This window comes from Calidris pugnax, unplaced genomic scaffold (assembly GCF_001431845.1).
Source record: "Calidris pugnax isolate Ruff unplaced genomic scaffold, ASM143184v1 scaffold24, whole genome shotgun sequence".
NCBI classification, from domain to species: Eukaryota; Metazoa; Chordata; class Aves; order Charadriiformes; family Scolopacidae; genus Calidris; species Calidris pugnax.
This window is the reverse complement of record NW_015090922.1, coordinates 23666305-23676511: the sequence shown is the minus strand read 5'-3', so window position 1 is coordinate 23676511 and position 10207 is coordinate 23666305. Positions and strand designations below refer to the sequence as shown.

Sequence of the window (10207 nt, the reverse complement as noted above, 5' to 3'; positions counted from 1 at the left end):
CAGAATGCTTCAGGAGAGACAGTTTCTCTTAAACTGTCTGTATTTCACACCCTCTTAAATCATCAGGACACTGGCTTTTCTGTCTGCCTTGTTCCCCAGCTACAATCCATCTGGCAAAGGGATACTCGGTGGCAGGCATATGAGGGAGTTATCTGCAGTGAATGGAAAAATGTTTTACAACGAGTTTTTGACGTTTGTAGACAATTCAAAGTTCCTCCCACTTTGAGTATGAATGAAGGGAGGGAAAAAAGAGGTCAGTGTCATGGGTCTGAAATGATTCGTTGGTTCACTACCAGCAATTGCATGTGGAAACTGTTCCCCACAGTTTCCTGCTGGGAGAACGCTTGTTGTCATTTTACTTTACTTTTTACTCCACTTCAAAAGTGGAGCTTTTCCATCGCTGTGTGTCACTGTTGGATGTTGAATGTGGAAGGGTGTTAACTGGGGTACAGTCAAAAGCACCCAGGAGAAAGAAGTGCCTGGTCTTAATCTGGTGAAGTTTGTCCATTTATTTATCTGGCTTGGGATTCAAGCAGAAACAATATTGCAACACTCCATGATTAATTGCAAGTATGCTGGGGATAATAATAATATTTACGTAAGACTTTTACTTACACTCTGCACGTTAAAGGTCTTGTGTAGGCCTTATTTTCATCCTCTTCCTGAGAATGCCACCCCACCTGGTACTTCTAGCCTAAGTGTCTCAGGCAAGTAGAGCAAAAGATTTGTAAAGATGCCCAAGTGCTCTGGGTTGCCTTTCTTGTGCATCTGCAGACAATCTTTTGCATGATGATCAAATAAGTCTTTGTACATACCAAATCCAGGCACATTTGAGCAAACTGGGATTACCAGCTATAGTCTTTCTGATAGCAGACCCACCATGAAAGACCAGGTGTGATGCATATTTTATTAAGATATGTAAAGACTGGCATGTGAAACTCTTTAAGTCAAGTAATTGAAACCTGAATAGATGGCTGGGAGAAAGCACTGGATACATGTTATTGAAGGACAGAAATTTACTAGAAATTTGTGTTATTAAGTGATGAAGAATGTATTTAAAACAAAAAATGTATTTGATGAAATGTATTTGATTCTAAGTCCAGGTAATTGGATTAAGGTTGACAGTGATAAGACAAATTCCCTTGTTTGCAGGACTGGAAAATTTTTTTGAACAATGTGTCTGGTATTAGGGAAGATGTGTGTCAGACACAGGTTTAAGGTACAGAAATGTGATTCTTCAAAGAAAACAGACTTATTTCCTTACTCTTGCATTAGCAATTGCTTTAATTCATATTTTAAATTTCTTCTTTTACTTCTGCTTGATTTTCACGGTAATATTAATTATGAAAATAATTCCTTCTTCTACAGTATTGCAGTTGGTATAATGAGGTGTGATCTGGAAAGACTCTTGGAATGCAGGACACGCCACTCACCTCCTCTATGAACATGTTGGTGGTCTCCAGAGAGAATAAATGAGAAAAAAAGTAGCTACTTCCACTTGCTGCTCATAGAGGCCAGATGGCCAGATGTCTCAGCCACCGTTTGCAGTGGACAGTTAATTTGAGTCAGTGACATACTGTGCTTGTTCTGGGTAGGATTTAATACCTTGTTTCTGTAGGGAAAAAGAACCTGTGACCCAATCTTTTCTGTGCATGCCAGCTTCCAATAGAGGAAGAACTATGGATGGGCAATGATGTGCTTTAGTAACCTAAGCACAAACCAGAAAAGAAATAATGATTTTGGGCAGTGACTTACAGAATCTATGTGAAGGCATGTCCACATAATCAAGAGGCCCTTGAGCTAAGAGAAACCTCTCGCCTACTGTAAACCATGGCTGTGCTGCTTTCCAGCTGGTTACATTCAAACAGTGACTCTCCCCACACTTAACTCATGGGTCTAAAAGCACAGTTTACTTAATGCATAACAATGAAGTGAATCTCATTGTTTTATTTTTGAATTGTGCTTGGCCTCCTTCACAATTTATGTCTTTTCTGTACAAAGACAGGGTGGGATCCAGCTGCTCCATGGACAAACTGTTGCATGGCTGGTAGCACAAACCACCCTAGGCTGTACTAGTAAAGAAAATTTCTGACTTGGTTCTCCCTGGTTATCCCGGCAGGCTGTGTATTTAATTGTTTCAATGAGTTTAAGATTCTTAAATATTTACTTGGCTTTTTGCTTTCTTATTAGAAAATGGTAAGGCAGTTTGTTTCTAATATCTGCCAGGATCATGTCAGCTTGTGAGGTTACCTTTCCTTAAATTACTAAGCACAGTCTTTACAGAGATGTGAAAGAGGTCACTCTTCTGTAAGGCTGAGCCAGAATCTCAGATCAAACAACACCGTGGTGTTGTTGAAGCTACAGAACCATCCCAAGGTTATATTTTCAAAGTGACTTTTAGCAGTTATACTCTTAAATCCTATTAAAAATTAGCATCTCTGTTAAACTCTTATATTTCTGTGGTATTTTGGAATATCAGGCAAGGGAGCTGCCTCCTTCCTGTGTGAAGGACAGGGCCAGGCAGAGGCTAACAGCAGTGAACAGGAAGAAGATGGCCAGCACCATCACAGCAGAAATCCTGCCCCCTGAAAGAAGATAGCTGCTTCTGGAAAAGGAATATGGTGTTGTGAGTCCCCAGGAAGACGAGGAGCCCAGAACCAGCTGGAAAGAAAGGGCAGGGATGATGGTAAGGTGGGATGGTAACTGAAACTGGAGGAAAGTGGGAGTGGCGAATGGCAAAAGTTTCCAAACTGAATGGTGAAAAAGTGGAGCACGTGAAATTAAGTTGCTTCCTGGGCAGAAGAAAACATTGGATGATCTATCTGCACTGTTTGAGCAGTATGAGACTAGCTGTCAGTCTTTTACTGCAAGAGGTCTGAAGATTACAAGTTGACAAAACATTAATGCTAGTTTTATTTTGTGCACTTAGAAGATTTTAAATATATATATATTTATATAAATGCAAAGATACAATGCATATATCTGTTTGCCAAATGTTTATGCTTCAGCATAATAGTCAAACTATTGAAACCTTAATCTCCTTGACCCCACTAATTGAAAAATGTTTAAGCTATGATTTTGAGTCTTTGTTCATTATATTAATGTCAAATGCTTCCTCAGTAATCACATAACTATGGGGGAAATGTGGGAATTCAAACATATGAGGTTCAATGAGTCCTGTGAAGAAAATAAAATATTTTCTCTGGTGCAGATGTGATAAAATATTAAAAAGCACATCACAGCACATGCAAAATGATTATGTTCTTTATTTACAGCTAGGTTAGTCTCGGCAAACAGAAATTAATACCTTACTGAGAGCAGACCAAGACTCGGATCAGATTCATCAGTATGCTCTGGCTCCTCTGTGCTCCGTCAGAGTGTACAGCTGCTTCGTGTTGTTCAAGCAACAGAAAGCAGCCAGGAGTTACAAGAGAAACGGGGCCCACGTGGACTTTTTATTGCTATTATCTTTAAAGGTAAAATAAAAAAAAAACCCAACCCAAAACATTGTCATGCATCACAAAGCTGACACCTGTCAATGACAGACTGACTTTTTGGAGGCTGCTACGGTTATTTTAAACCAAGCTACTCTTGAGTGTAATTGCTGTAACAAGTGTCCAGCCACAGGCCATACCCAGGGCTGTCATTCACCATCTCTCTGCAAGCAGCCCGTGGCACACGAAGCCTGATGTTCAGCCAGCAAATGAGCAGTTTGATCCCTGGATTTGGTAAGTTAATTCTGGGCCAGAGTCCCTGCTGTTATTCTACCCTTTCTGTGCTGAACGAGGGAGTTCCCCTGGCACAGGGCAATTCACGTATTACATCTAAGTGCTGTGCTAGTCCCTGAAATGCTGATTTAATGGGTACTGAAACCGTGGCTGGGAATGGGTTAGCTGCTCTGAGAGTACTGATCTCTCTGATGTGCTGAGGCAAAAGTGGGACCTCAGTCACAGCTTCCATCTCCTGCATCCCACATGCATGCTCTAAATGCAATTTTTGATTATTTGCAGCTGATTATATAAATTTAAACCTGTGGAAATATTATAATTTATGTTACTGCCCTCGCTGCTCAGGTTTTCTCTCAGAAATCATTATTGTCTCACCTGCCAGTGGAGATGTTAGTGTGTTTGCTCAAACTTGCTCAAATTCAAATGACTTTGCTTGCATACATACTGTGTTTTGACTGCTTAAAGCAACCTAACTCATTTTGACTAAAACAAATTATGGACTGATTGCCTCAGAGAGGTCGGCCAGCAGATGTGACTGAAAAGTGTCTTCCAACTGAGGGAAGTCGGGAGCTTTAGTCCCTTTAACTGGCACGCTGGCCAGAAGATAGAAGACAGTGTGTGTTCTCTGGCTGGGCAAGCCTTCTGGGGCACAGACTGTCATCTGGTCCTCTGCACCGTGCCAGCCGCCAGCCTCTGCTCCGACAGAAGTAAAGGCAAACAATGCGGTTCCAATCATCAAGCAAAAATCTGCCTGTGATTATTTCTTACTTTGTTGGCCATTTGATATTAACTTGCCTCCACACACAGAACATTGTAAAAACACACTGAAAAAATGCAGCAACTGGGGCAAGGGAGCTGCAAAGCAAATCCTCAGAACAGGAATTTTAATTTAATCAGAGTCATAGTGTCATCTCCTGTAGCAGATTACCCCATTATGAGTTTAAGAGATTTTAGAAAAAAATTTTTTCGAGTTAGTTGAATCTTTTTGTTTAGTTCTTAGATTTACAAGGAGAAGTATGTGTTTAAGAGCCCCACTTTTTCTGTACCTGTTCCTAAGTTCATAAACTCAATATTATAATGGACATAGTATGAGTTAAAACCTATGATGAGAACCTATCATGGACATTTAAGAAGCGATCAGACTGTAAAACTGCCAAATAGAGAAAATCTGATTCTCTCTCTTGTAATTGGCACTAGGATAACAAGGATACTGATATGGGTTGGTATTTTTATAGGCAAGCAGACAAGAATGCTAAATCTCTTATTTTATTTTTGGTTTTCTTCTCACTGATTAGTGAAAATGGAGGGTGAGATATTACCTAGTGGGGCTTCAGATCTGACCAGTAATTGAGACAAATTCCAGACATGAAAAGGCTGCCTGATGTTTAGAAATCATTAAAGGCTGAAAAAAGCTCTCTGCGAGGGAGCTGGAATAAAACAGTTCTTTGGAAAATAAACAAAAGCATTGGAAATTGCTTTCAGAAGTTCTGCTAGAAGGTTGATTGTGCAACTGCCACTTCTGTAAACATTTAAGTTGTCTGAATGAGTGTGTTAAGCATGGCAAACAGGCAGCAAAGGGCAACTGATCTTGCTTCCAGCTGTGCACTGATCAGTGACTTATTAATTGGCTTTATAAAATTTAAATTTGGGGCTTGTTTTTAACTAAGCAGAATGGAGTCATTGCTGGTATTACTACATAATGAACAAAGATTGCCTTTAGTTGTATAGAATTTGTGAGTGGTTATGTTGGTATTTTATGATTCATTCTTCTAGCACCAGTGTATTCAGAAAGTCATGCCTAACAGGGGTCCACTTTTTTTGCTATTTGCGGTCTGTTTTCTTTTGTTTTTCTGTAGTTTAGCTGGGGGTGGGTGGGGTGGGAGAATCAGGTTTCACACCAAGCCCTGGTGAAAATGAGTTGACAATGTATTTATTCTTTGATACATTTCAGAGAAACATCAATAGGAGCATTTTAGTCTGGGAGAGAACCTTATCAGAGCTTCTGCAAAGCAGAAGTGTTACAATTCTTAAGGGAGTCGTTTAAACGGGTGCATTAGTCTCTTTTAGAAACAGAAAACACTTGATATACTGCAGCAGCTAAGGTTGCTGAGACCTTCCTGCCTCTTTCCTGCTGCAGGTTTTTCCTTAGTTCCTTCGTGTACTAACAATACCCACTGCCTTTTGGTAGGTGCAATTGAACTGGGAGAGCTAGAAATGCAGGTGTATGGGTTGAATGGAGGAGCTGGTAACTTGTGATGGCAAAGTGGGCTATCTGGCTGGTGGCCACTTGGCTTCTACACCATCAGGTGCAGTGTGGTGCCTGTTTGTGGAGCATGGGGTGCTGCAGCAAGATGAACTGTTCTGCTTCTCTGCTTCCTGATGGTATTACCTGGGAAAGGGCTGAGACAGTACGGATCAATACACGTGCCAGCTGCTGCCTCTCTGTCGCCGTGTAAGACTGAGTCTCACTGTTCAGCTCATAGAGTGTTAATTCTTATTCCTCTGGAAAGACTGTTCTTCTGGGATCAGGAGAGAAAATGCTGCTAATAAGTATTTTTCTTTAGCTTTCCCTCTTCTCTTGTATTACCTTCTTTAAAGTGTTACAGTTTATCCAGGGCCTCTTTATAACTCATTTCTACAACAGGAGAAGTAAATCTCTCCAAAGTTCATCTACAAGTAGAAACTCATACAAGTAGATATTTGAGATATATTCTTGCCTGTTGTGAAACTGCAGTTTAATGGAAACAAAGGAACTCTGCAGAACAGCCAGCTACTAGTAGCTATGGGCAGTTTATGCTGTAGGCACTGGGAAAGTCAGTCGTTGCCAAAAGCAATGATTTGCCTGGGAAGGCAAAATGATCACATGCATGGATTCAAATATCTGAAATTCATCCTACTAAATTATAAACTTCAGCAGTTGAAGAAGTTCATGAATATGAATTTAAAATCATACAATAAGTGGAAATACGGTATAACACTGGTCTCTGAAGATAGTGCAGACTGTTGAATATGTTTTCCTTCTTTGGAGCTTGTATTATTAGCTTGTTTTTATCTGGATGTCATGATGATTGACAGGTGGAGTGAATGTAGCCAAAATATTTCCATAGTTACTAGATTACAATGAATTCTGTTCATCACCTCCACATTAACTTTGGGCTTGATTCTCACAAACTTTCGTCTCTTGCAGTTTCCTGAGAAAAATGTTTCCAGACAATGGATTCCAAACACATTTCTATAATTCGTCTGAAAGTGCCCATGCACTTTTTCCCTGGGTATCCAGACAGCATTGCACCTGCGTCCCCTGCTCAGGGCCAGCCTGGCAGAGAGGAACAGGAGGCTGAGAGTTGAAAAAAGACCTGGAAGCCAGACTGGATAATCAGCTGGGCACGGTAATGTAATGCCGATTTACAATGGGAAAGAAATGTGATAGATCTCTCTAGTCTGTAAAGCAAAGACAGGAGAGTAGAATTGTACAGCAGCAGTGCTCTCTGGCTTTACAGTCCTGAACCTGTGAAGCTGTGTGAAGTTCAGGATGCTGTGATCAACACATATTGTAAAGATCTAAAATATAACTAAACCAAAATATATTTGATGCCATCACATCATGAGAAGAGAAAAGAGCTAAACTGGGGAGTACCTCCAGGCATTAATGGTGCGTTAATGGTGCATTAATGCTCACCTCTTGTCTTACTTGCAGGGATTCAGTCTGTCATCTCTGCTTTGTATGCTTATTTCCATGTTTTTAAAACAGAGCCTAAAAAAAGTTCCAAATTGCTAAATTTTTCAAAAATGTGTTTTAGAGACACTTATTACGTATTTTCATTTATCCTCCCATTTTTCATCTATGCTTTGATAAGCAAAGCTAACACTTAAAAATGCCAATGGCCAATCTCATTTCCTTGAAAATCAATACCACAAACCCCATTACAATAATGTAAATTCAGGGTCGGTATTTTCATTTCTATAAACTCCAAAAGGGTTTCTATGTTTAAGCTAAGTCATTAAAATGGTAGGACTCAAAGTTTTTATTTCTTCTGGTACCACCAAGCTCTGTTCAGGTCAGTAAAAAACAGGTTACATGTTTGTACCTAAATGTCAACATATTTCCACTTCTTCCCACAGGTCTTTGTCTCTTTCCTCTGAAACTCCCTGCTGAAGTAGATTTTACTTCATACAGACAGAATAAATGAAAGCATCTGATATACTGTTACAGTAATTGTCTGTGTATATATATTTATATTTAAAATATTTTAAGAGGAAGAAAGCCTAGCAATTCTTTCATTAGCTCAAATGGTGTCATTTGTTCTTTCAGAGGCAGTTGGCACCATTCAGTCTCTGAATGGCTGAATCCCTTGGTAACAGGCAAAGGGTATCCTCATCAGTGAGTGCTTTGGTGAGAGTCTGACTCAAATTCACTTGCCAAAGGCAAACCAGGCTGTTCTTATAGAAAATGTTTGTCAGACTTGGAGCTGGTCCTGGAGAGGGTTTCACTGACAGCCCAGGTGAAATTGGATTGAAGAAAAGGAGATTTTGACTGCACCAGAAAAGGGCACCAGGGTAAAGGTTGCAGTGAGAGGAGGAAAATAAAGCTCTTTGTCTTCAGCTCACCCTCAGACCTCTGTAGGTCTAACTTGCAAGCTGTCTGCTGGCAAGCAGCTGCCCCTATCCTGAACTACCTGGGCCATCTCTACAAATCACGCAAACACACCTCCCGACATATTCTAAATGTACAGCTGCAACAAACAATTGGTAATTTTGAATATGGTGGAAATAATGGATTTAGGATGCCTTACAGAAAAGCTTTGCTTCATTTAAAAATAAAAGCTCCTCAAAGTTCATATTTGCTATCCTCTACTACATCTCTTTCACTCGATTGTATAAATCCTGCTGCTTGTCTCGGGGCAAGAAAGCATTAAGATTCCACATCACAGCATGTAGCACACAGTATATTCACATAATCATAGTTGTATATGAGGATGCTATCCCAGGTTAATTTAGCATTCTGATAACGTCCAATGTCCGTTACATTTTGATTACTTTTTATTTTTTTACATCTTTTCTTTTTGAGATTCTTTTAAATAAATTCATGTAAGTAATCAGGAAATCAAATACACTGAATTATTTCGCTCAATGCATTAAAATGTTTTAGTCTGGATACATTTATTAATCACTGTTAGTCCCTATGAAATACTTGACAATCTTAGCAAATAATGATGTATTATGCAAGTAACTGAAGCTGAAGTAAAAAAAGTTGTTTGGTTTTGTGACAGTTTTACCAACAGATAATTCATTGTTGACATCATAAATAAGGGGAAATTGTTATTGTTTTATGTTAAAAGGATGCTGAAGCAGTTCTGCTATAGCTGTGTCCTTCATAGCCACATCTATCTCCTTTTCTATCTTACCATCCAATTACTATGTAGTAGTTGTAATAAAAAGAGAAATAGAATATCATCTATTGTACCCTGTCACAGTATTCTTCAGCTTCTGCTGGGAAGAAAATGAAATGGGGAAATATTAAAGCATAGTAGTATTTTTATTCTACAAGTAGTTTAGTGGGACTGTTCTTGCTCTCTGGCTCCCGTTTTGCAACAAGGTCAAGAAAACCTCTGTTGTGTTCTCAGTTCTAAATGCAAGTCTCTCTTCTACCCACCTTCTCTCCTCTACTCACCTTCTCCCAGTTGTGACTGCAAAACTTGTACATGGATTTTTACAAATGCACACTAAGAAGAGCAGTATTTAGAGAGTCTTTAATAATTTTTTCCAATATTTTTCAGCCTTGCCATTCCTCTTGGTGCAGATGACCTGTGCTACGGCTGTCAAAATGGGACTAGGCTTAGCTGCAGAATCCAAAGAGAAGTCAAAGGAGGGGGACTGGGTATGTAAAGTCTTTTTTTATATCGGGGTACTCTTACTGCCGTGAGGTTAGTATGGTTTTTCTCAGGTAGAGCATGAGAAGTCTGTGGAAGCTGTTATTTTTGTGAGGCAACCTATGAATTATTTTATTTTCTTTCTGAGGAAAATTCTTTAACTTTATAATACTATCCTTAGTTTACAGTAGCAGATGGTGAGGAAAAGAAATATTGCAGTTCTTAGCATGCCAAGCTAAGGTTGGTCTTGGGTCTGCTCAGCTCACCTTATCTCAAAAGCAGCTGAGAAGTGGCAATCAGGGAAAGAAATCATTAATATGTGCACTTTAAAACAGTTTTATGTCACAACTACTAGGGATCACCCCAGCAGAATAGTCAGAAAAGATTGCCAGTATAAAAAATACTCTTACATAGATGCTGACACCAAAACACACAGAAAAACATGGACTCCTACATAAAACTTTACTCAGGACTTTCTTTGAGGCCCAAGTTCCCTCTAAACAGCATCTTTGCTTTTTACAACAGGAAGGCAATTAGTTGCCAATACAGCAAAGCTTCATTTATCCATGGAGTCTGTAAAACCTCTTGATTTTCTGTGTCTCACTGACA

At 39.5% G+C, this 10207-nt stretch overlaps 1 long non-coding RNA gene across 1 annotated transcript; it reads left to right on the top strand.

Moving 5' to 3' along the window:
• Window positions 1-2543: 2543 nt before the first annotated feature.
• Window positions 2544-9572, top strand: LOC106892883. Its single transcript, XR_001412950.1, has 4 exons — window positions 2544-2686; window positions 3276-3728; window positions 6916-7117; window positions 9506-9572. It is a non-coding gene; the product is annotated as an uncharacterized LOC106892883 (long non-coding RNA).
• Window positions 9573-10207: the final 635 nt, after the last annotated feature.